Source organism: Cyprinus carpio, chromosome B19 (assembly GCF_018340385.1).
Source record: "Cyprinus carpio isolate SPL01 chromosome B19, ASM1834038v1, whole genome shotgun sequence".
Taxonomy (NCBI): domain Eukaryota; kingdom Metazoa; phylum Chordata; class Actinopteri; order Cypriniformes; family Cyprinidae; genus Cyprinus; species Cyprinus carpio.
The window spans coordinates 30,358,415-30,383,933 of record NC_056615.1 but is presented as its reverse complement, the minus strand read 5'-3'; the positions used below and the strand labels follow the sequence as shown (position 1 = coordinate 30,383,933).

General features: G+C 41.7%; 1 protein-coding gene and 1 pseudogene across 1 annotated transcript in view; both read right to left on the bottom strand.

Annotated features, from left to right (window-relative positions):
* LOC109058809 overlaps positions 1-25,519 on the bottom strand; it is a 726,037-nt pseudogene that overhangs the window by 27,627 nt on the left and 672,891 nt on the right.
* LOC109045202 (solute carrier family 39 member 4) overlaps positions 1-25,519 on the bottom strand; it is a 668,471-nt gene that overhangs the window by 153,372 nt on the left and 489,580 nt on the right. The window lies entirely within an intron of this gene.

Below are 25,519 nucleotides of genomic sequence, written 5' to 3'. Positions count from 1 at the left end.
CCTAACCTGACAGCTTCACACAAAGACTAGACTAAAACTAAAATTAAAACAGACCGCCAAAAAAACACTACAGCTCGTTTGCTGTACATCTCGTCACACAGCAGCTTTTAGCACCATTGCTCTGTTTTTTGTTGTAAGTCAGAAATGACAAGGAGGCGGCTTCTCGGTGGGTGGCGGTGGCTTTCAGATCATCTGTCACTCTGTCTCTATGGTTATGAATGCGGTTGTCACTCCTGAAAGCTGCGGGCGGTGTGTGTGTGGCCTGTGGATGTGAGACCTTGGCCTTGCCGGTGCTCTGCAGGATGTGCACCAGCGCACAGGCCACTTCCTCCTTGCTCTTGGCGGGGGTCAGCAGCGGCTCCAGGACCCCACACAGAGTCCGGTAGTTTGTTGGTCCACGTACTCGGGCGAACTCCTTGTACAGCTCCATGGGCAGGATGCTCATGGTCTGGTAGCGGCTCTTGAGGCGCAGCGAGGCGTTGATGATCTTCCCGCTGCCCACACCGCCGCCCTTCGCCAGCACACTGGGCTGGATGACCGGATACCACTGCTCCACGAAGTGACGGCCCGTGATACTGGAGATGGGGATGCTGACCAGCCCCAGATACGTGCTCTTCTCCTGCGCCACACACACACACACACACACACACACACACACACACACCTGAGGAACACATCTGACTAGAGAATCTAACCATCAAATAACATGGCCATGAACTGTGTTTTGCATAATGCTGTCGTTCAAACGATTAATCACATCCAAAATAAAGTTTTGTTTACATAATATATGTGTGTGTACTGTGTATATTATTATGTATATATATATAAAACACACACACATGAATTGATATATTTAGAACACTATGTAGTATATATCTACAATATAGTTAATTTATAATATAACCCCTTCCTAGGCACTTATATATCCATATGCATATACAACCCCTTATTGTATGGTGATGTTTTACTTTTTTTTTGTCTTTTTTATATATTTATCATTTAGTTTTTACTTTATCATTATAGTTAGTTTTATTTTTTTTCAGTCTGTACAGTTTTTATGTCGTCTAATTCGCGTTTTGTTGATTTGTTTTTGTCTTTTAACTTTTTAATTTGTTTTACGGTCCCTACTAGTTTGATGTCTAATAAATTACTTGAGTATTTTAATGTTCTTTATTTTAATCAATATTTTTTTCCAATTGTATTTATTTAAGTAATATTAGTAAAGTGTGTTTATTTTGATGAGATATATATTTTCCCGTAAGTGTTTAAATTTTAAGCTTATTTTTGTAGTACTCAAAATTAATTTTAAATCTGTAGTAGAGGGTTTAACATTTTATGAGTTCCTAATTAAATGCATTAGTCATTTAGTAGGGGTTTATGCTTCGCCCCAAGACTCTATTCAGTTTAGCCGTTAGCGTTAACTACACATGCAGTTTAAAGTGTTTTTTCGCCCAACCGACTCAGCTTCAACAAAAATTAGAAAAGTTTCCTTGACAACTGAAATAAAATGGTTACAAGTTGATTTTATAAAATGAACGATTCACCAAAAAATTAGGAAAAACTGAATAACAAAATAAACAACTTTTTCACAATATTACGTAATGCGGCAAGATGAGTCGGACCCCTGAACTAGTAATAATAATTATTTATACCATAATTACACAGCAAACACACTTAGATATGTAAACAAAAACTTTATTATACTATTTATTCTATTTTATAATACCCACTACTTAACATGCCACGCCTCCGTCCATTACGACTATCCCCTATGTTTTTACCCATAGAAAACTTTTATATATTTATCCACCTACACGTCACCTTTTGTATGGAAGATCATTTGCCCCAGCACTAGTTTGCTCTTCTTTTTCTACGACCCAGAATATTTATCTTTCTACTATTTGTGCGTTCTTGTTTCATCCTATTAATGGTTTTTCTGCCGCTGTGTTATGGCAAACTCTATAAAACAGAATCCGTTCTAAAAACTTAAATATTAATATTAAATATGTTTTATATGTGTTACATATGTATTATATGTTTTGTGGTTTCATTAGGGATGTAAACAATACTCCAATCCTTAGGAGACAACGAATTATTGCGATATGCAGTCCTTTAAGTCTTTCAAACGAACGTATTTAAAAGAAAAAAAGACACAATGGAAAGGAATGGAAAAAAAGAGAACATTTTGTACATTTTAAAGTTAAATTAATAAAATCTAATGCACTTTGACGCGTCCACAATCTGATAGTAGCTTGTTAGCTCTTGTTCTTCAACTTCACACCTTGACTTTTTTTTTTTTTAATCGTGTCCTATCGCTAATATTCTACGTTATCGTGCGATGCAGCCGATATGGTCGCCCAATCCCTAGTAGTTTTGTCTTGTGACCGCCAGCAGCTGTGCTCTTGTGTGAACTGACCCTGCGCCATCTTCTTGTTCCGTCGCCTTGTCCAGGTGATAGTCTGAGGCCCTGCGGATGCCGCCAGGTCCCCGTTGAACGCGCACACTAGCCTGTGTTCGCCCCCCAGAACACCCGGTGTCTCGTAGCGCACGGTTTGCTGGTGGTTCCTGCGCCCCTACAGCCAGTTTATCCAGACACAGCTCGCAGTAATAGCGCCTTCTTCGGAGGAAGATCACGTGGCACTCTGCGATCCCCCCGCTTCAGCACGTTATCAACACCCTGACGGCTGTTAATCCTGCTTTCTGTCACTCCGCAGGGAGATTAACATCAAACAGACACGTTGTATTTACAACTTGTGATTCAAATGCGGTTATGTGCTTGTGCTAATCGCACCAGTTTTATCGTTAACTAAACCCTATTAAAACATCTCTGGTAACTACGAAGAAAGCTGATATTAAATACTATTACCTGAAAAATGTCTTCTGAGCCAAATTGAAAATTCTTGCCTCGCCTAACTGAACTAAAATAAAATAAAAAATTATAAATAAAAACTTTAGGCAAGGAACATAAAAAAATAAACACCGAAACGAAAAACGAGAAAGCTATAAAATTAACAAAAGCATGAAACAAAAACGCAAAAAATTTAATTAAAATAAAACTGGAATATAAAAATAAACATACGAAAACATATACTAGTAATCTATAAATTACACTAAATTAAAATACCAAATGAAAAAATGATACTAAAACGAAAATTAGATGTTGCCTTGGGCTTTCTAAACGAACAGTTTTACGTTAACGAAATAACAAAATGTTTGTTTTTTTAATTAAACAATAATAGTATAAATATATATATGTTTAAAAAAAAAGTATAAATAATGCTAAAATCTGGACAGTGTCAAAAGGCGAAAAACAAAACTGAACCCCTACGGGCTTGGCTCATAACTTTTTGACATGTCAATACAATGTTTTTAATAAAACCAACATAGAAACAGCATTTTGCTGCAAACCCTACAAACAGTTTTGCTTGGCTTTTTTGTACTCTTTTTGTTAGAATCATTTTGGTATGTCCTTGTTGGAAAATAAATGTCCATTTAAAGACCCATATCATTCAGTATGTCTGACCACGCCTCTGACTCATCTATGTGCCAACGCTGGGTAACTATGAGATGACGATGATCACTCACATTTAGTCATTTAGAAGACCAGTTTTATCCAAAGTGACTTCCAACGTAGAAGCAATCCAACAACCAACGAGAGCCATCACTTTTTTCTTTTTTTTCCCTGCAAACAATATCAAGTGCTGTGATAAGTCGCAGTTACAAGTTTAGCACCGCCAGTGCTAGACCCCCGGTTTTCTTCTCTTTTTTTATATAAATAAATTAGACTGAATAGAATAGAATAGAAAAGGTATTAACCTTTTCTTGGTCAGGTGATGACGAAAAAGATGTGTCTTTAGATGTTTTTTGAAAATGGCTAAAGACTCAGCTGCTCGGATTGAGATAAACAGCTCGTTCCACCAGCTGGTTGTTGTCTTGTAGACAAGCATCAGTACCTTGAATTTGATGCGAGCGGCTACTGGTAGCCAGTGTAACCTGATGAGGAGAGGAAGTAGTAACATGAGCTGTTTTCGGCTCATTCGACAGGACCAACCCTCGCTGCTGCATTCTGGATCAGTTTGCAGAGGCGTTGATAGTAAATGCAGGAAGGGCCCGCCAGGTAGAGCATTGCAAATAGTCCAGTCCTGGAGAGAACAAGAGCCTGGACAAGAAGTTTGGGTGGCTTGCCTCTGACAGTAAGGGTCTAATCTTCCTAATGTTGTATAAGGCAAATCTGCAGGGACCGGGTCATTGTAGCAATATGGTCTGTGAAGCTTAACTGATGATCCATCACAACTCCCCTAGGTTTCTGGCTGTCCTGGAAGGAGTTTAGGTTGACGAACCCAGCTTATAGAGAAGTTGTGATGAAAACGATGGTTTACCTGGAACCACACCAGTTTAGTCAGTAGTAGTAAGGTTGCAGCTGAAGGTGATGGTCATTCATCCAGCTAGAAAGGTCAACTCAGACAGGCTGAATGGCGAGCAACTACCGTCGGCGTCATAGGGTGGAATGAGAAGTAGAGTTTGAGTGTCATCAGCGTAGCAGTGATAAGAAAAGCCATGCTTCTGAATGAACAGATCCTAATGACTCATGTAGATGGAGAAGAGAAGTGGTCACAGATACTGAGCCTTGAGGAACCCCAGTAGCAAGTTGTGGTGACTTAGAAACTTCAAACCCCTCCAAGACACCCTGAAGGGATCTATCAGACGAGGACGGGAGTTAAGCCACTGGAGTGCAGTTCAGAGATGCCCCATCTTTCTGAGGGCTGGACAGGAGAATCTGGTGATTAACCGGTGTCAAAAGCAGCAGGGGACAGATGAGTTGATGAGTACTAAAGATTTGGAAGCTGCTCTGGCCAGGGTCGCAGGGCTTTTCAGTAACCCGAGAGCAGGGCAGTCTCAGTTTGAGTAGCCACTTTTGAAGCCAGATTGGTTGCTGTCCAGGAGGTTGTTCTGTACAAGAAACATAGAGAGCTGGTTGAACACAGCTCGCTTAAGTGTCTTTGCAATGAATGGAAGAAGGGATACCGGTCTGTAGTTTTCTAGAAGATCAGGATTTAGAGAGGGTTTCTTAAGCAGTGGGGTTAACTGAGTCCAGAGCGATGTTCCCGGAGAAACATCAGACAACCAGGGGGCAGAGGAGGTGGTGCGTGCTGTTGTGGATGAAAGGGGGCAAAAGTGTTCTAAGCAAGATGTAAGCGGAATGGAGCAGTGTTTGGTGTACAGTGCTGAAAACTGAGAGGGTGGAGGAAGTCATTGAGGATGAAACCATAGAGGATAGCCAGAGGGAGAGAGTGAGCGTAGATTACGTCGAAAGATGACCTGCGGAGGATTGTGTGTTGTGTCCGGAATCAGTATTAGAGGTAAGAAGTGATGAGGAAGTGGTCTGAGGTGTTGGAACTGAGTAAAGTAAAGTGGTTGTTAGTGGAGCAACAGCGTTGTGTAGCATGAGGTCCAATTGGTTGCCCTGATTTTGTGAGTAGGCAGTAGTAGAACACGTGCTTGAGATTCAAAATGAGGCGAGCAGAGTGTTTGAGTCAGCAGGCCTGTGGTTTATCTAGTTAGAGGGAGTTTGTAAGTCAACGGCGTAGTACCAGAGGATATAACAGACAGCAAGTAGTAGAGGACATAGGGACGATTAAATGATTATTAGGATGGCACTGCCTCCAACGTACAGTGCATGATTTACGAGTGTTAGTAGTAATAGTAGAGAATCTGAAAGCACCCCTACTGAGTACAACTGACTAGAACAAGTAGATGAGAACAAGTTATACAAAAGTAAAGAAAGGGGGAAAAAGCAATACTTCAGGTGCCTTGCAGGTGTTCTTGCTCGGTTGGAGTCGCGCAGATCGAGTTGATGGTCTTTACACTCGTCAGTCTTCACACGAGGGCTGAGCAAATATACACTTCCCTGATACGTGATTGAATTCACACCGAAACTCCAAACCAACTACAACACGCACGAAAACAAAAAGCAACACAACTAAATAATACCTGGACAAACGCGACTTCAGAACATGTTTACCACGGTAAACACAGTAAACAAAACAATGTGTCCTAGTAACGACAACTGCGCTAATATCAAATGAGACAAGATATGTAACTGCTGCTCAACTGCTTCTACTAACAAGTACTTGCAGACAAGGTAAATCATACCTGGCCAAAAATACTGATGCTGTGCATACATGGGCTTATATTAATATCCGTCCCATGAAATGCTCTCTGATTAATATCATGACTGATGCGGTGATTGCAGAGTAAAGGCGGGTTCAGTAAAAGCGGTGGTTACATTGTTGGGTTTGATGGCTCGCTGCAGGTTCTCGATCCATTGTACCCTTTCAGCAGCCAGGAGCGGCATGCGAAACACTTGGGCCCGATGCAAGCAGTCGGCACACTGAAAGCACAGAGGGAAAAACCCTTTCATTACGCACCAATCACACATTATATCTGTTGATTTTTGTGTCATTTTTTGCATTGATTATTAATAATAAAGTGACTTGGATAATATGATGCAGGGCAACCACTCCATAATGCAGTTATGCCCGGTAAAGTTCGAGGAGATGGGGTCAAAAAAAAAAATCTCCTGTTATGAGTTTTGCCTCATATTTATATCATATGATAAGCGATATATCCACATTAGCATTGAGAGAAACATTTATGTCCAAATAGCATGAGTGCAAATTGTGATTTTATACAAAAGTTCAGTAAAAAGAAGTAATATTGAGGTATATGGTTAAAAACCAACATGATTGTTTTGCTTAGTTTGCCACAACAAAAATGTTTACCTATTAAGCATTCCCAAAGGATTTTTATTTTATTAATTTATTTATTTTTAAAGTAAAAAAAAAAAAAAAAAAAAAAAAAATTTTTAAAGTAAAAAAAAAAAAAAAAAAAAAAAAATGGAAAAAAAGTTTTTGTTTTGTTTTCCATTTAACACGGGGTCCAGGTTTTTTGGTTGGACAGGCGTTAGAAATCCTTAAATTTTTTTGAATTTTGTTTTTTCTAAAAAATTTGGGTTTTTTTGAAAAAAGCTTTCCCCAAAAAAAAAAAATTTCCGGGGGAAAAAAGGCCCACTCCTTTTAAGAAAGTCCAAACGGCAAAAATTTTATTTTTTTTAAATTTTAAAATTTTTTATTTTTTTTAAATTTGCAAAAAAAAAATTTTGGAAAAAAGGGGGGGTTTTTTTAAATGATCCCAAACATTTCTTTCTGGGTTATTTTAACTTTTTTAAAAAGGGACCGATGTTGTTGAAATCCTTTTTTAATTTTTATTGTTTTGTATTTTAAAATTTCGGAAGGGGGGTCTTTGGGAAAAAAATCAGGGACCAAAAAAATTTAATAAATGTTCGGGAAAAAAAAGGTTCCCCAAATTGGGGGTCTTTTAATAAAAGGCCTTCCTGTAAACGTGATTTCCAACCTTCCCCCCGCTTAACACAGGGAACTGGGAATTTTGAAAAACCCAAACCCCATGAGGTTTGGAACAACGAGGACAAATATTTTTGGGAAAAACCCCTTTTAACTAATGAAACAAATGAACTCTGTTAAAGTGTTGGTTTTGGGGAATAAAGGGAAGGGGAAAGGGTTGTGTTTTTTAAAAGTGGTGGTGGTGGGTTGGAAGAGAGGATTTGGGTGAATTTTTCAGCATGCGGAACGGGAAAAACAGTCGAAAGCTTTTTCCCGGCGAGGGGTTGTTTTGGGGGGAAGGGTTTTGAGACGGCAAATCCTGCCCACCTTGGGGTTTAGACCCCGGCCCGCGGGTTGGGAGACCCAGCAGGGGCCGTGGAAAGTGGTTTTCCTTTGGAGCTTCCTGCAGGCGTCCCCCGGCCCCACCCCCCCCGGGGGTTTTTGGGGTGTGGGGAATTGGGGTTGGGGTTTAAACCCAAGGGAGGGTTGTGTTGAGAAGGGGTGTGTGTGTGGAGAGAGGAGGGTGTGTGGGTTTGGGAGGAGGGTGTTTGGGGGGTTTGTTGTAACCGGGGTTTGGGGGGGTTGTGAGGTAGGGGTGGGGAAAAGCTTTGTGGGGAGGGGTTGGTTTTGCTGTTTAAATTGGGGTTTTTAAAGAGGGGTTTTGGTTTAAAATTTTTTGGTGTTGAGAGGGAAAGGGGGTGGTGAAGGAGTTTTGGGCGGGGGAGTGAGTGTGTTTTTTGTTGGGAGTGAGATGAGTGTGTAAAAATGAGTGGGGTGTGTGGGGTGTGTGTGGGGGGTGTGGAAAAGGTGAGTGTGTGTGTGTTTTTGGAGTGAGGGGGTGTGGGTGGGTGTGTGGGGAGAGGTGGTGTTTGTGGAGGGGGTGTGTGTGTGGGTGGTGAGAAAAGGATTTGTGTTTTTGTGAGGGGAGGTGTTTTGTGGTTGTAAAGGGTTTTTTGGTGTGAGGCAGAGGAGTGTGTGTGTGTAGAGAGTGAGTGTGGTGTCGTGAGAGAGCGAGTGTGTGTTGTGTGTGTGTGTGAGGAGTGAGTGTGGTGTGTCCGGAGATGTGAGTGGACTGTTGGTGAGAGAGTGAGTGTGTGTGTGTGTGTGTGCGAGTGGTGTGTGGAGCGAGTGTTGTGTTTTGAGAGAGTTGTGTGGGGGTGTGTTTGGTGAGGGGGATGTTGGCGTTGATTTGTGGGAGTTCATGGGGAGGTGGTGGTGGAGTGTGGGTAGTGTGGGTGTGTGTGTGGGACTGGTGGGTGTGATGGGTTCTTGAGGAGCGTGGGATGTGTGTGGGGAGGATGTGGGGGGGTGGGTGTGTGCGAGGGTGTGAGGTGAGCAGTGCGGGTGGGAGGTGAGTGGGGGTAGTAGGGGTGTGTTGGTGTGGGTGTGTGTGTGTGTGGGAGGAAGTGAGTGTGTGTGTAGTGTGTGAGAGTGAGTGGGTGTGTGTGTGGTGTGAGAGGGGGTGGTGGGAGGACCGTGGGGTGTGAGAGAGAGTGTGTGTGGTGTTTGCGAGAGAGGGGGGTGTTTGTGAGGAGATTGTGTTTGTGTGGAGTGGTGTGTTTGTGTGTGTGATGTGAGAGTTGTGAGTGTGTGTTGGTTTGGGTGTGGAGGGTGATGTGGGCGGGGGTATTGGTGTGGTGGGGGTGTGTAGTGTGTGAGAGAGAGTGTGGTGTTATGTGAGAGAGGTGTTTGGTGTGAGTGATTGTGTGTGTTTGGTGTGTGTGAGAGTGTGATTGTGTGTGTGTGTGAGAGAGTGTTGTGGGTGTTTGTGAGAGAGGTGTTTGGTGTGAGTGTGTGTGTTGTGTGGGGAGAGTGTGACGTGTGTTTGAGAGAGTGAGTGGTGTGTGTGGTGTGTGTGTGTGTAGTGAGGTGTGTGTGTGGTGGGGGAGCAGTGAGTGTGTGTGGGGAGAAGCAGTTGTGTGTGTGTGTGTGTGTGTGTGAGAGAGAGAGAGAGTGAGTGTGTGTGTGTGTGTGTGTGTGTGTGTGGTGAATGTGTTGTGCTGCATGTGTGTGTGTGGTGTGGTGTGTGTGTGGAGAGAGTGAGTGTGTTTTTGTGAGAGAGAGGTGTGAAGTTAAGTGAGAGAGGTGTTGTGTGAGTGTGGGTGTTTGTGTGTGTGTGAGAGTGGAGTGTGTGAGAGGTGAGGTGGTGTGTGTGTGTGTGTGTGTGTGTGGTGAGAGTGAGTGTGTGTGTGTGTGTGAGGAGAAGTGAGGGTGGGTGTGAGAGAGTGAGTGTGTGTGGGTGGAGGTGTGTGTTTGAGAGAGTGTGTGTGTGAGAGAGTGTGTGCGTGAGAGGAGGTGTTTGCTGTGTGAGTGTGTGTGTTGTGGGGTGTGAGAGTTTTAAAAATTTTATTTGTGTTTTGGGGTTTGGGGGTGGTGGTGTGTTTTTGTGAGAGGGGTTTGTGTTTGTGGTGGAGTGGGGGTTTGTTGTGAGTGTGTGGGGGTGTGTTTGTGGGAGTGTGGTGGGGGGTGTTTGTGTGGGGGTTTTTGGGGTTTGGGTGTGAGAGTGGTGGGGTGTGGAGGGGGTTTGGTTTTGGGAGGGGGATTTGTGTGTCGTTTGTGTGTGTGTGTGGGAGGCAGTTTGGGTGGGGTTTTGAGAAGTGGGGAGTGTGGAGAGAGGGGTGAGGTGTGTGTGTGTGTGAGAGAATTTGAGTGGGGTGTGTGGGGTGAGTGTGTGTTGTGTGGGGAGAGGAAAGGTTTGGGGGGGTGGGGTGTGAGGAGTGTGGACTCGTGATCGCTTCACTTTAAACACACGCTCAAACAAAACTGCAAAATTTATAGCTTATTTCGGGAAAAAAAAAACCTGAGGGGGTACTTTGGGTTGGTTAGATGAAAGGGGAGGGAAATTTCCCCCTAAAGGTTTTTAAAGGGATTAGGTGAGTTTGTTTTTTCATCGTTTGGAGAAATGTAGCATTGTTTCAGGTCTCAGAAAAGGGATGCTCGGGCAGTAAAAGGGGTTTGGGCCGTCAAAATTGAGGGGCCCAAACGGGTGTAAAAAACCATCAAAAATTTAAACCACAAGTAATCCACAGCCCCTCAGTCCACAGAAAACCTCGGGGGGAAGAAAGAAGCTGGGGACAAACCCAGCTTAAAGGGACGCTTTTAACAAAAATACCATAGAGTTAAAAATTTCCATAATAATGTTTTTACGATGCGTGAAATTTTGGAAAAGAAAATCCAAAATGCGAATTTTTTTGAATGTTTTTCTGAGGGGACCTGAGTTTTAAAAAAGGGTGATTTTTTTTAATTTCGTCTCCTTACAGATGGCTTTACCCGGCGCCGCTACTGGCCCAAAGGGTTAAACATCCTGCCCGGGGGTGTTTTTTTTATGGTCGGGTAGTGGGCATTTAAATTTTAAAGTGGAGAGAAAGTTGGGCCGGGTGGTTTTTGTTGTGGGATGTGTTACCCCATCCCTTTATTTATTTGAGGCGCCCACGCCACGATTAAAAAACGGGACCGATTTTCCAAAATGCTTCGTTTTCATCAAAAAATTATCTAAAGGGGATTTGCTGTTGTTATTTATTTATTTGAAAGTCTGCCAGAAGTTTTGTGGGGGCCCCAAAAGCGCAAGTGCAGTAAAGTTTATTTTTGTTGGGGGCCCTGAAAAATGTCTATTTAAAGCTTTTAAAATAGGGTTAATGTGGGGGCACCCCTGCTGTGTTTAAAGGGGGAACCAAGGAAACCCGGTTTACTGGGTTTCCCCAAGCGCTGCTGTGTTTAAAGCGGGAACCAAGGAAAAAGTGGATTTTATTTCCCAAAACGCTGCGGGTTTTAAAAGCGGTAACCCCAAAGGGAAAAGCTGTTTCCCCTGTTCCATAAGCGTGCATTTTACCCGCGGTTAACCCCAAGGAAAGCGTTCACTTTTTTCCCTAAGGCGCTGCTGCGTTTAAGGGGGAAAAAGGGGAAAAGCGTATTATTATTCCAAAGCGCTGCTGGTTACAGCGGTAACCAGGAAAAAGCGGTTATTATTCCATAAGCGCCGCTATGTTACCGCGGGAAAACCCGGAAAAGCTGGGTTTTTTTCCAAACCCCCGGTTTCCCCAAAAGCGGGGTGGCTTTTGGGTTTTTAGCGGGGGAACCCGGAAAGCGGGATCACTGTTAAAAAAGCGTGCTGGTTTTCGCGGTAAACCAAAGGGGGGTTTTATTATTATTCCAAAGCCTGCTGTGTTTACCGCGGGGAACCAAAAGGAAAAAATTTTATATTTTTTCAAAAGGCGCTTTTCTGGTGTTTTTAGCGGTAACCAAAGGGAAAAAAGCTGTTTATTTTATAAACGCTGTGTGGTTTTCAGCGGTTTCCCCGGGGAAATTTTGGGTTATTTTCAAAGCGCTGCCCGGTTTACAAAGGTAAACCAAAGGGAAAAGTTGGGATTTTTATCCAAAGCGCGCTGTTTTTACAGGGTAAAAAAGGAAACCCCTGTTCATGTTTTCCAAAAAGCGCTGCTGGGTTTTTAGCGGGGAAAAAAGGAAACGTGTGTTTAAATTTTTCCACTAAACGCTGCTTTTGGGGTTTTAACCCCGGGAACCGGAAACGCGTATTTTTTTCCATAAAGGGTGCTGGTTTTCAGCGGTAACCCCGGAAAGGGTTGGGATCCGTTCCTAAGGCTGCTTTTGTTTTCAGCGGACCAAAAAGGGAAACCCCTGGTGTATTATTCCAAAAAGCGCGCTGTGTTTACCGCGGTAACCCGGGAAAAAATGTATTATTTTTTCCATAAAACGCTGATGGGTTTTCAGCCCGGGAACCCAAAGGGGGAAAGCGGGATCAAAGTTCCATAAGCGCTGCTGGTTTTTAGCGGGAACCCGGAAACGCTTTTATTAAATGTTCCAAAAGCGCTGCTGGTTTACAGGGAAAAAGGAAAGTTTTTTATTATTATTCCACGCTTTCTGTGTTTTCAAAACCCGGGAAACCAAAGGGAAAAGTTTTTTATTAATTCCAAAGCCCCTGTGGTTTACAGCGGTAACCCGGGAAAGTTTTATTATTTTTCAAGCGCTGCTGTGTTTACGCGTTTAAACCCAAAAAAAAGTTTTTTTTATTTCCCCTAAGCGTTTCTGTGTTTACAGCCCCGGTAACAAGGGAAACGCTGTTCACTGTTTCCCTAAAACGATGCCCGCGTTTTAAAAGGGGGGAACTGGTTTTTTTTCCCCGGCTTCTGGTTTTCATAACCAAGGGAAATTTTATATTACCCTAATTTTTACAAACTAAAGGAAACCATTATGTTTCCTTAAAGGTTTGTTGTTTAAAACTAAAAAGGGGAACCTTGGATTTTTTTGGTCGGTTTCAGGGTTTAAAAGGAAAGGGTTTTTATGGGTTTTCCCAAAATCGGTTCCCGGGAAAAAAAGGAAAGTGTATATGCAAAATGTTTTTTAAGGGGGGAAAATTTTAAATTTCCACCGAACTCCTTTTTCAAACAAAAAAACCTGATCCCCTTTAATTTTAATTTTTTGCTAAAAGGCCTTATTTAAATTATAAAAAATTTTTTTTCATTTTTTCCAAGGAAATTTCCCGGAAGGCCTCGCTTTAACGGGGGAAAAATTTTATTATGGAATTTTGGCGTTTTGTTTTCGGGTAACCAAAGGGAAATTTAATTGTAAAATTTTATTGGTATCTAAAATATTGGTGTCATATAACCTTATTTATTAGAATACAAGATAATAGATAAAAAACAATGATAACAGCAACTATTTTATTTTTTGTGGCAGGGCTAGTAAAAATTTGAGCCTCTGGCCCGACCGTCCAGTAGAAAAAATCCTTAGCATTGAGCCCTGAATTAACAAACCTAATTGGCATAAACAGCAATTAGCTTCAACCATGATTCTTAAATGATTCTTTATGAGTTTGCTGCGTTCAAAACCGCTTTAAACTAAAACCCTCGGAAAGCAAAGCATCATGCAGACGTCAGTTCGGTCCACTTATTTCTTTAAGAATCATGTTTTTTTTTTTTAAAGCAGTGTGGAATAGGAGATATTTAGTTCAATAGCCAGGTTTTAAATGAATTAGCATCCCATTGTTTAACACTTAATATAAACATTAACACACACTATCTAGACTGTCATCTTGGCCCAGACGGGCTTCTGGGAATGTCGTTCCCCCCCCCCCACGCCTCCAAACCTTCAATCCGCGTTCCGGTCTTCACTGATGCCAAAATACTCACATAAGCCATTAATGATTTATTAATTTTTCTTTTTATTTACTTAAATAGTCCAAGAGTTATTACTGGTTAGTTACATTTTTCACATGAAAGAAATACAACGATTTCCAGTGCGTTCTATTTCAAAATTGCAAAACCTAAAACACTACAAGATATTACGGTGCATGCTTACAGGAAATATACAGATGATATCGCCCTCCCCCGTCGGACTGTGTCGAAATTTTCACATCTTAATGTTTATGCCTGTTTCTGCTTTGTATTTATTTGTGGGAAATTCATTAGCATTCATCCTTTTCTATCCTCCACGCGTTTTTTTTTCAGTGTAAAATATACATGACCGTTACAGAAACAATATGCGACCAATTGTTTGGTGAATTTTACATCAAGAATTACAAAGAAATGGTGCAAAGTAACACAGAAAATTAACACAAACCTTTTTTAAAAACTGAAATAAAGTTCTGAGGTAGTAATATTCTTTTTCTATAATTCCCCCCTCCTCTTGGGTAAAATTGGACTTCGATATGTGACCATTTCAACTTTTAGAAAAAATCACTGTTGTACAGTGTTATATATGGTTGTGGAGAAAATTGGTATAAAATCTGAAGGTCATCTATGGCCTTCGAATTTAGAACATCTATCACATCAACGATCTCAGCAGTGAGTTCCCATTCAACCCAAGAGGGAGGGGAGGGGGCCGTTTGCAATACGTGGGTGCTCGATTTTCCGGTCCTAAGACAACTTATGATAATTCCGACAGCCAAGTGACAGGCAGATGCGTGATATCATCTAACTACTGTGTAGAATATTCATACTTGACTTTAGCATAAATCGTGACGCAAGCTCTTTCCCCTCGGGGATTTCCCATACAGACAGCTTGCTCAGGAGTAAGATGGAAAATGATCCGAGTGGTTCTCTTTTGAATCCTCACAGCAGGGTTCAGATCTTGCCTATTTGCCCCTAGCGAGACCGTCTGAGACGGAGCCTTCATGCGCTCAAGCAACTTCCTCATGTTCATTTACTCGACATCTCGATGCTCAAAGAGAGCATGCACTTTCTGTGCCATTCGACATCACTAATCAACTCGCTAAATGGCCTGCCATTGAGCGACTTAACTCTGTGAGACCAACTGGGTGAAAACACAGAGTTTTAACCACAATTAATCCAATTCATAAAACCTTCAAACAGAAGATAATTCCAGCATGTCTTAAATAAAACTGTTAGTGGACCGACCGAAATAAGAGTAAGAATAAACAAAGCAATGAGCAACAAAACACTACTTAACATGCGGCTGTAGTTACAAGAGGAGATTGTGTTCACCAGTATGTGCTTTCATTCTGTTTCATACTAAAATCTCCATTTCATTTTCCCAACAAATTAATAGTGCGCCACGCAATGGATATATTATTAAATGATTATTGTTTTTCTACTGTATAATCGTAAAAACATATCAACCACACGCACTCAGAGTGCTATCATTCGGATCTTGCTTATATAATTTTTATATACGTATTTTTAGTTGTCACGGAACCTCGCACTGGTTTGCCACATTTCTGTAGTACGAGCCAACAGACAAAACAAAAGAAACCACCCACCAAACACACGACAACACCCAACCTCTATCCATTACCGCAGAATCAACTGATGAAACCTTATACATGCAAGACTCGATCTGCTGCCTATCACACTTCACACCCACGTCATATACAACGCACCCTCAGCTCGAGCACAATCATACACTCACAGTCACACACCACACACTCGCACTACACACCCACTCCACACACACGAAGACCTTCACACACACTCCACACACCTCACACACACACACACACACCACACACCACACTTCACACTTCATACACTCAGACACACACACACACACACACACACACACACTCACACTCATACACTCAGACACACACACACACACAAACACACTAGGGCTGGAGTATTCAATTTTGAGATTTCAATAATCTTTCTTTTTTTTTTAACACCTGGCATCCCCCGAGATACGGTTCTCATTCGCCCTTGAATATTACTGGTTCTGCATGTCGGACCTCGGTGATATACGAAGTCCGTCATTGATTGTGAAAGTCATGATTCAGTTATCTGGAAAGAGGGAGACAAAAATGCCTCAGTCCTCAGCTGCTGTGGAGCACTTTTAGATTGAGTGAGGACAAGAAAGTCCAGCAGTGTGCCAAATATGTGAATTAGAAAACTGTCCTCCCACGAACAGCACATCAAGTGTGAATAAAATCACCTGAGTTTGTAAGTATACGCCAGCTATAGGTATAATGTTGGTGTAAAAAAAACGAGCTGCTAAAGTCTGCTGAAAGTCTGTGCTGCATGGACGCGAACAGAAATAAAATAAAATTAACCCAAAGTAATATTACAAAACAATACATACATTACATCAAATGACAAAAGCACATAAAGTTACTAACAAAAATAACCTACAATAATACAATAAAAACGTACTAAATGTTTATAAAATAAAACTAACAATGCACGTTGAGCTGACGACCTTTGCAACTTGAAATATTGAGTAGATCGAACATCAATCAACATGACTGAAATATAGTTCTGAGCGACACATGGCTGCGTCCCATAATCACATACTTGTCGTGTTCTGTAGTATAAACAGTGAGGAGTGCGTTCACACTGAAACACCCCCAAAAGATAAAGTGCACTTTAAATATCCTGTATGATGCACTTTATTAAGTGAGTGAAATGTTGAACACTTTGTATGAAGTCAAACTGTAGCAGATTTTAATTTCTGTTGTGAAGGGGGAGGGGGGTATTAGACTCTGATTATTAATGACAAAATAACCTTGGACTTGAGTGAACATAGTTTTATAAGTGCATAGTGCGTCAAATGGGACGCAGATACACTATATCCCCCCAATGCACTAGCTCCAACAATGAGCGACAGAGTGAAAGCCACATAACATGCACAGGTGACAAAACTAACAACGTTTTAAACTAACCTGGATTAGAAAGTGCCAAAATGATGGTGTCATAGATTGATAAAGGGTATGCCGCACAACGAGGTCGAGCGGAGTACTGCTGCGGTGTACAGGCTGTCGTGCTAGCTTCGACGAAGGGTGCAGTATGCAAGGGTGCTTTAAAGGTACTCACGGTTGTCGGAATGGCTGTCGTGAGGGGTCAGTGGGCGGAGCTTCCAGCTGCTTCTCTGCCAGCGACGTGGCAAAGCTCTTCCTGCGAGCACGAGCGTGGCTCTGAAACAAACAACACACACAGAGACAGAGATGATCTATTGAGCTTGGAGTCCACAGAACACACAGCACGCATGTGGGTGCTGTCATGTGTTTTGTTGTCTGTTTTGTGGTGAGTTCATCCCTCAGGACAGCAAATACCGTTACAGAACTTACAATTCCTGCTGCTATAAATACACACAACGCAGCCTCCTTCTCTTCATTCCCACCAGCTTCATCATGCGGCTCTCAGTATAATGCAGCAGCAGAAATAAAGCCAGAGGGCTCATGGAAGCACAAGTTTTTTCACCGTCGAAGGATTGATTTGCTCGCTCTCCATCTACTGTGGAAATCTCCGCCCGCTCCACGCAGAACGTCGTTAATACCTGGGGATCTGGATGTGGTTCGACTCGGCGGCGAGTTCTCTCTAGGAAAGTAGTTGACCTGCCGCTTCTAGATCTGACCACACGCATCTGAAAACATTTTCGTGGTGTCAAACCACTGAGCCGTACATAACCAGATTAATGTAGGCTGTAATCCACCCAGTCAGTGAAGGGCGCCATTTATTTTGCATTTGGGGGCTTTTCTTTAATCACTTTTGCGCTGTTTCGTGGTGGTTGATATTTGACGATATAAAGCCAGGGTTAAGTCTTTACAAGACGGCGCAAAGGTAAGAGTGACTGCAGTTCCCCGAGTCAAGCTGTATTAAATTGGTCCTCTTCCTCCGCGGCCGCGTGGCAGATATCGTTCCGTTTACTTCCTCATCGCGCAAACTTATCTCTGGTGTGGGACGCTAATAAAGTTATCTTTACAGTTATAGTGTCTTGTTGTTGAACGTGGCTTTTAGTCTCCATCCACTCAGACCATCCGGCCCACAACACTCACTACAGGACCTCCACCCACAAACACTCGCTCAGACATCCAGTCCACCCACAACACTCACGTTAGAGACTCCACCCACAACTCGCTCAGACTCACCCACAACACTCGCTCAGACTCCAACCGCAACACCTCACTTAGACTCCACCCACAACTCGCTCAGACTCCACCCACAACACTCACTCAGACTCCACCCACAACACTCACTCAGGACTCACCCACACAACCACTCACTCAGACTCCACCCACAACACTCACTCAGACTCCTCCCACGAACACTCACTTAGACGCCACCCACAACATCTCGGCTCAGACTCCACCCACAACACTCACTCAGACTCCACCCACAAACACTCACTCGGACTCCCACCCAACAACAACTCACTCAGGGACTCGCACCCGCAACCACTCACTCGGACCTCCACCCCACAAACTCGCACTCGGACTCCACCCCGCAACACTCGACGTCGGACTTCCACCCACATACCACTCACTCGGACTCCACCCACAACACTTCCTCAGACTCCACCCCAACACCGCTCAGGACTCCCCACAACATCGCTCAGGGGACTCCACCCACAACACTCGCTCAGAATATCACACCCACAACACTCACTCAGACTCCACCCACAACACAATCACTTAGACTCCCACCCCACAACACTCGCGTCAGACTCCACCATGCCCGATATGAATGTAAAAATGGTAAACTAACAGATATTTGTCATTTTTTTCCCAGGTGGTAAAATCACAGTGGCATTAAACAACCATTGTTACGCTTTAATATGCTATCTAATTAACTATGTACTAATTGCCTATTTTTTGTCGAGAACAGAAATCGGAAAATTTCTAGGTGGTAATTATTAGGATGGTGGTACCGATAACGATACTATTTGATGCAAAAACGATACGATGTGAAAAGTTTTATTTGAATACTGCTGAATATTAGCAACTGTATTAAACTTCTTCAGTCAAGAGCAGGTGCGATATTTTTCGTCTTTGTTTTCTATTTATTGCCATTGAAAGGAACAGTTCCACCCACACAAGAAAATTGTGTTCTTCATTTATCCACTCTCAAGTTGTTTTAAAACCTGAATTGAGTTGCTTTCTTCTGTTTGAACTAAAAGCTATTTTTGAAGAATGTGGGAAACAACACTGCTGGTTCCGAAGATAACTTTCCATATTTCTTTTTCCTACTTTAAGCCAGGAGGGGACCAGCAACCGTTTGGTTACCCACATTCTTCAAATTCATCTATTGTGGTTTCAGCACATAGAGTAAGAAATGAATAGATGTTTTGTCTCAGCATGACCCGTGATTAAATAATGACAGAATTCATATTTTTGAGTTGTGAACTATCCCTTTAATGACAATCGGCAGCATGTTTAGTACTGTCCCTTTAAGATAGCTGCAACGCGTATTCTCTCTCAACTGTTTACTTTTCACTTCAGACATAACTAATGGTTTTTATATGTAAAACCTTGTGTTTTTGACAGTATTATCGCAATCAGATGATAATTAAGATACTAAGTAGTATCAGGTGCTGTTTGGACCGGCCTTTTTTTCGTACGGACGCTTTCAGGTGTTCGGCTACGTGCTCTGAATCGCCACATGTCAGAACAGACACACGAACGAAAACGTTTATGCAAGGCTATAATTGTACTTCTGTGATTGTTGAATAAGTGCAGTGGTTCTCGTGAGGGTTTTAACTCTAACGCTGAGTTGCAGTTTTTGAGCTGGACCCATTGACATTGCTTGAGGTAGATGTTGTGTTTTGTTAGTAATTGACCCCAAGTATGTACCGGTCACAAAAAAGAGATACCGGTTCTGGGTACACCATCCCTCTGTATTAATTACAGCAGACCAAAACACGCCTCCAGAAAACACAAAAAAACACATACATATAGTGATGTGATCTGGGAAAACCCAGTCGGATGTCGCGCTGGGATGTTTTCAAGAAAATTCAAAAAACGTCGGCGTATATGAATTTTTTTTTTGTCAAAATTGGGTTTTCATTAACATTATTATTTTATAATGGTTCTCATCCTTTAAGCTTTTTAAGCTCAGCTCAGAGATGTAAAATGACTAATAAATCCTCTCGGCCTATAGCATAGCGGCGTGTTTTGTACATTCGTTATTCTTCTGTGTCCAAGAAAGTTTTGTAAAATTACTTCTACTTCTTATAAATATTTGATAAATAGTCTTAAACGCATATCCCTGCAGATCCTGCACCATTTGAGAGCAAACCGACCAATGTTTTTTCCTGTACAGTGATCAGACCCTCACACACCACTGTCACCTGACCAGCCGCACATAGTGTTTCTCAGCGCCGCGTCGATCTCAGGCTATTAAACGGCTCGTAACGTTCGCTCCTCCAGTCAGATCTGCCAACACCTGAAGCTGGAGTGTTTTTGGAAAACTGGTTAGGAAAACAATCATTAGAGGGTGTAATCATCAAGCCAAAGTAACACATCTGCTGAAACATGTGTTCGTCCTCAGGGAGGTCCGCTATCAGTGAGTGAGGTTCTTTTCTTCATCAGCAGATTTGTAGAAATGTACACTGCATCAGTGTCTCAGAGATCAAGAACCCTTTAAAAAAGCTCTAACATAATGGTGGGAGAGACAAGCAGAAGATCGACTTTTTTCACTGGAGTTTTGGTGTTGTCCGACAGACCCGGTTCTTCAGTACCTAAGTCAGTACTAAAATAGAGCTAAAATGTTACGTACCAGTTTTTTAAGTACCGGTGGTACAGAGTACAGAGAATACTATGAAATATTTAATTTTGAAGTAGGATTGAAATGAATGCTGTTAATAGAGTAGTTTCTCGGTTAGCGTAAACGCGGCTAACGCTAACTATAAGAGCATTAGAATTAAGTTTCTTTATTAACATTTAATGCTCCTATAACGTTTATTAGGGTAAAAAATAACTGGATGACATGATATGTTTACTATTTTTACAACAACAGAGGCTTTTTAATGAATTGTGAATCTAACCTATACGTGTTAGAGATTGTACAAAAACACTGTTTTTGTCATATCCAGTCACGAAACAAACAGAGTTCTGCGGCTTTTTTTAAAATAATTTTTTAGCTAACTTAGTTTTGTTATTCTTGCTTTAAACAATTCAAAAATCCCTTTAAAATTAATATGTACACAGTTTTGGATTAATTGAAAGTACTAGTCAAATTATTATTATTGCATGTTTTTTGTGTTTTGCTTTAGGGCACCACGAAATTGGTACAGAGGATTGGTACCCGTGACAACATACACTGGAGGAGAGTGTTTATTATGGATTATTGGGACTCTATGTATTTGAGTTCCAAACGTCTTAATGCTGGAATGTGTTTCGATCTTTTGTCTCTCCAGATGTGTCACTGATGGACTGGAGTGCTGTGGATTGACTTGTGTGATTATTGTGATGTTTTTAATCAAGCTGGTGAGACTCCTCATTCTGACGGCACCCATTCACTGCAGAGCATCCATTGCTGAGGACACCGATGCAGTGCTGGCTAACATTCTACAAAACCTGAGAAGAAGTAGAAACAAACTCATCCCACATTCTCCAGAGAAGCTTAGAAGTGAGCACATTTACAGCTAATTTTGGGTCAGCCCGTTCCTCGCAAGTGTCCGCAGATATGACAACACCTTGGACCTCGAGGTGGTGAGGAAATCCACAGCTGTTTTTGCCGCTGCTGAATCAGGAACAAACAGTCTGACAGCGGACCGTTGACGTCCGTTGGTGTTTTACCTGGTCCTTTTAATAATGCGTTTATGAGTTTAGGACATTGCCTCTCCTTCTCTCCGGGTTCAGTTATGAACCAGGGTTTTACAGGATTTATGAGGGAAATCTGTGCGTGCAGGAACAGTTTTGGGAATATCAGCCGTGTGCCGCGGTGTGATCTATAAACACGAGCGTTAATCTCTGCGTTTGGATCTGATTCCACAGCGTGCATCAATTACACAATCACACTAAAAATATAACACAAACGTGTAAATCACAGTAGATGTTCATCCAGACTGGAAGATGGTTAGAAACTTACTCGATGAGACGATCACAGACACAGTAATCCAGGAATATGAGGCTTCCACGAGCTTCTTGAAGACCGCAAGAAACCACATTAATCTGTTTTACTTTTCCATTTTAATGCTTAAATTAAATTTTAGAAGCCATGTGTAATTAATTGAAGTCATGAAACTTATACAGTTTAAGCAACAATTTATTAAAAGTTTAACAAAATTAAGTTTTAGGGTCCTATGAAAATACATTTATTTTTTTCAGTGTTTCTTCTTCTTTTCGTGTTCTCCCACTTTATTTTTCTTCCGGATTTTTTCCATTTAACTGGGCTTAATTACTTTTCATTAATAGTGTTATGCAATCAATTAAATGTGTAAAACGTTTTGTAAAATCAATGTCCCTAATAATTTATTAACCTGTTTGACTTTTTGTGCATTTATTAAACACTAAACACTGTAATGAATTATTTTAAAAATGGACCTATTTTGACAGGTTGAAGGTTTGTATATGATATGACGTGCTTTTATCAAAATAATATGGAGATTTTGGTTCTTCGTATGCAGAACATACAGACGTCCATATTTTTCAAAAAGCAGTTGTTTTGCACCCAGACGTAAATGGATATTAGAGGTGTCCCAAGCCCTACTTTTGATTTATTCAACCCAAATTTCTGTGACGTTCTGCATTATACAGTAAATTCCACTATTATGGCTGCACTGAGTCATAAAAATCATAATGAGCTTATATGATCTAAAATAACATGCTATTATGAGCCTGGATGAGTTCTGAAAATCTGGACCCATTTCTGTGAGTGACTTTCTGTTGCTAGGGAGCTCTGGGTTGTTGCCAGGGTGTTGCTAAGCAGTGTGGGATTTTTCATCTGTTTTCAGCATTTAACTTTTAGCGCTAGTGATGCTGGACCTCGGTAATTCAGTGCCCGATGTGCGTCTTGCTGGACATACAAGTCGTCAAGTCCCCTCTGTTTCTTTCAGTTTTGCTCTGAATTCGAGGTCATTGTTTGGGTCGCATGGAAACTGCCTCCGTTTAAGCAAAAAAAAAGACACACTTAGCTCAGCGCTCGCAGGACACACAAGCTTCATGCCCTACGAACGCAGAAAGACTTTTAATCCTAGTCATAAAACTGCTGAGTCCGCTCGGATCGTAAATACGTGGGGGGGCGGTCTTTCAATTCGCCCGGGTGCGATCGTGTCGCGCACGAAACACACACACAAACCTCCCTTTTCACACCCACGCCACAGCCGAACGCCCTATCTGGCTTTACTGTTAATGCAATGTCCAGGCTGAAGTGTGTGTGTGCAATGTGTGTGGTGGTGTGTGGTGGGTGGAAATCGCTGAGAGCATCGTTGATACACGTATCACACACACACACACGCTTGAGGAAGGGTCTCTGTGTGGGCGCGTTTGAGCAGCTGCATCTCACCAGAGAGAAAACACAGAGAACATGAGCCTCTAACCTTCATCATCATCATCATCATCATCATATCACATGTGCTTTCAGTTCGACAAACGCAGCAGCTAGCTCCATTAACACTCGTGGATCTCCTGTTCTCACGCCTGGGCTGTTACTGTTTGTTGATAAAACAACTAAAAACTATTGTTTTAAAAAAACTGAAATCGAGCTGAAATAAATATAACATAATAATATATACTAATATAGCACTTGCCTATATCGTTGCTCTTTTTGTTGGTTTTGATTGCTTCTATTGTCCTCATTTGTAAGTCGCTTTTGATAAAAGCTAAATAACAAAATGTAAATACAATGTAAATGTAAATAACAAAACTAAGTTGAAATTTTAAAACAAGGCCCAAATCAAATAAACAAGTAACACAAATAAAATAAATCTCTTCATATAAACAAAATAAGGCTTTGTCTGTGCTCTCTTACATTTAACCACTGCATCTTAATCATGATCCAAACAAAGATGCTGCATACATGCAACAGGAGCAGTTTTTTAATCTAAACTAGATTGTCGAATTCCGAAATTTGAAGCAAAACAGAATGGTTTGACTTCAGTTTTGTGAAACTATACATATTTAAAAAATCTGCATGAAACAGAAACAACAGATGAGCTGAACGAGACGCAGATTCACTCTCTGCCAGCAGGTGGAGCTTAATGTGTTTCCTTGGTTACTGCTGTAAACAAAGCACTTGTGAACACTGCAGCAGGTGGAGCTTAATGGTTTCCTTGGTTACCGCTGTAAACAAAGCACTTGTGAACACTGCAGCAGGTGGAGCTTAATGGTTTCCTTGGTTACTGCTGTAAACAAGCACTTGTGGAACACTACTGCAGCAGGTGGCGCTTAAAAGCATTTCCTTGGTTACTGCTGTAAACAAAGCCACTTATGAACACTGCAGCAGGTGGAGCTTAAAGCGTTTCCTTGGTCGCAGTGCTGTAAACAAGCACTTGTGAACACTGCAGCAGGTGGAGCTTAAAGCGTTTCCCCTTGGTTACCGCTGTAAACAAAGCATTTGTGAACACTGCAGCAGGCGGAGCTTAAAGCGTTTCCTTGGTTACCGCTGTAAACAAAGCACTTGTGAACACTGCAGCAGGTGGAGCTTAAAGCGTTTCCTTGGTTACTGCTGTAAACAAAGCACTTGTGAACAATGCAGCAGATGGAGCTTAAAGCGTTTCCTTGGTTACCGCTGTAAACAAAGCACTTATGAACACTGCATCAGGCGGAGCTTAAAGCGTTTCCTTGGTTACTGCTGTAAACAAAACACTTCTGAACACTGCATCAGGTGGAGCTTAAAGCGTTTCCTTGGGTTACCGCTGTAAACAAAGCACTTGTGAACACTGCAGCAGGTGGCACTTAAAGTGTTTCCTTGGTTACCGCTGTAAACAAAGCACTTCTGAACACTGCAGCAGGTGGCGCTTAAAGCGTTTCCTTGGTTACTGCTGTAAACAAAGCACTTCTGAACACTGCAGCAGGTGGCACTTAAAGTGTTTCCTTGGTTACCGCTGTAAACAAAGCAGCGCTGCACTTATGAACTTTAATATGCTTTATACCAAAGACTAATAGAATACCCAAGACATGTCACTCGTATAGTTTTGAATGGGGAAAAATGCAATGCTCAATATGGCCGAAATTGGGCTGAATGAAAGAGCCAATTGCTAATAGATAAAGTCAGCGCGTCAGTGCAGCTGCCGTTAGAAGCGTCCCGGTTGCTATAGAAACAGTCAGCGGTTCTGAGACGTGCGCTCAGGACTGCGCATGCCACACTGCTGATCAGCCTGAATAATTGCTTTTTATAACGTTATTTGAGCAAAATAAACATTTATGACACAGTTGTTATCAGATTTCTTTGGTGATTTCAAATATGAAATATAATCCTAAGCTTAGTGAATGGTTTTGTAGAATTTGATGTTTCCCCATTTAAAGAGATAGGAGTTGCACTTGGATGCCGAGAGGCGTTTCAAAGATGGGCCGCCGAGTGACATGACTTGTCTTAAAGAGACTTTGTTTACAGAGGCCAGATGAAAGAGAAAATACAATCTAAACTTTTCTAAAGACAGTAAGATCTCCTCAGACATGCATTCATATAACTCTCCTGCACCTAAATGAATCGCGGATTGTTTAGCATCTCAACCGATCTGAATCATCACAGATTTTGAATCGATTTTCAACCGGCTCACAGTTAATCATTACCATCCCTATTTTAACATAACTGGGGTGGGGATATGACCAAAATCTTTATATCACGTTATTAATTATATAACATCATAAAAATGAGATATATATATTAACGATTTAGAGTTATTTTTTTGCTTCTAATAAGGTTCTTATTAAATCACCGTTTGTGATACCATAGAATTTCCAAAAAAAATGAAAAAAAAATAAAAAGAAA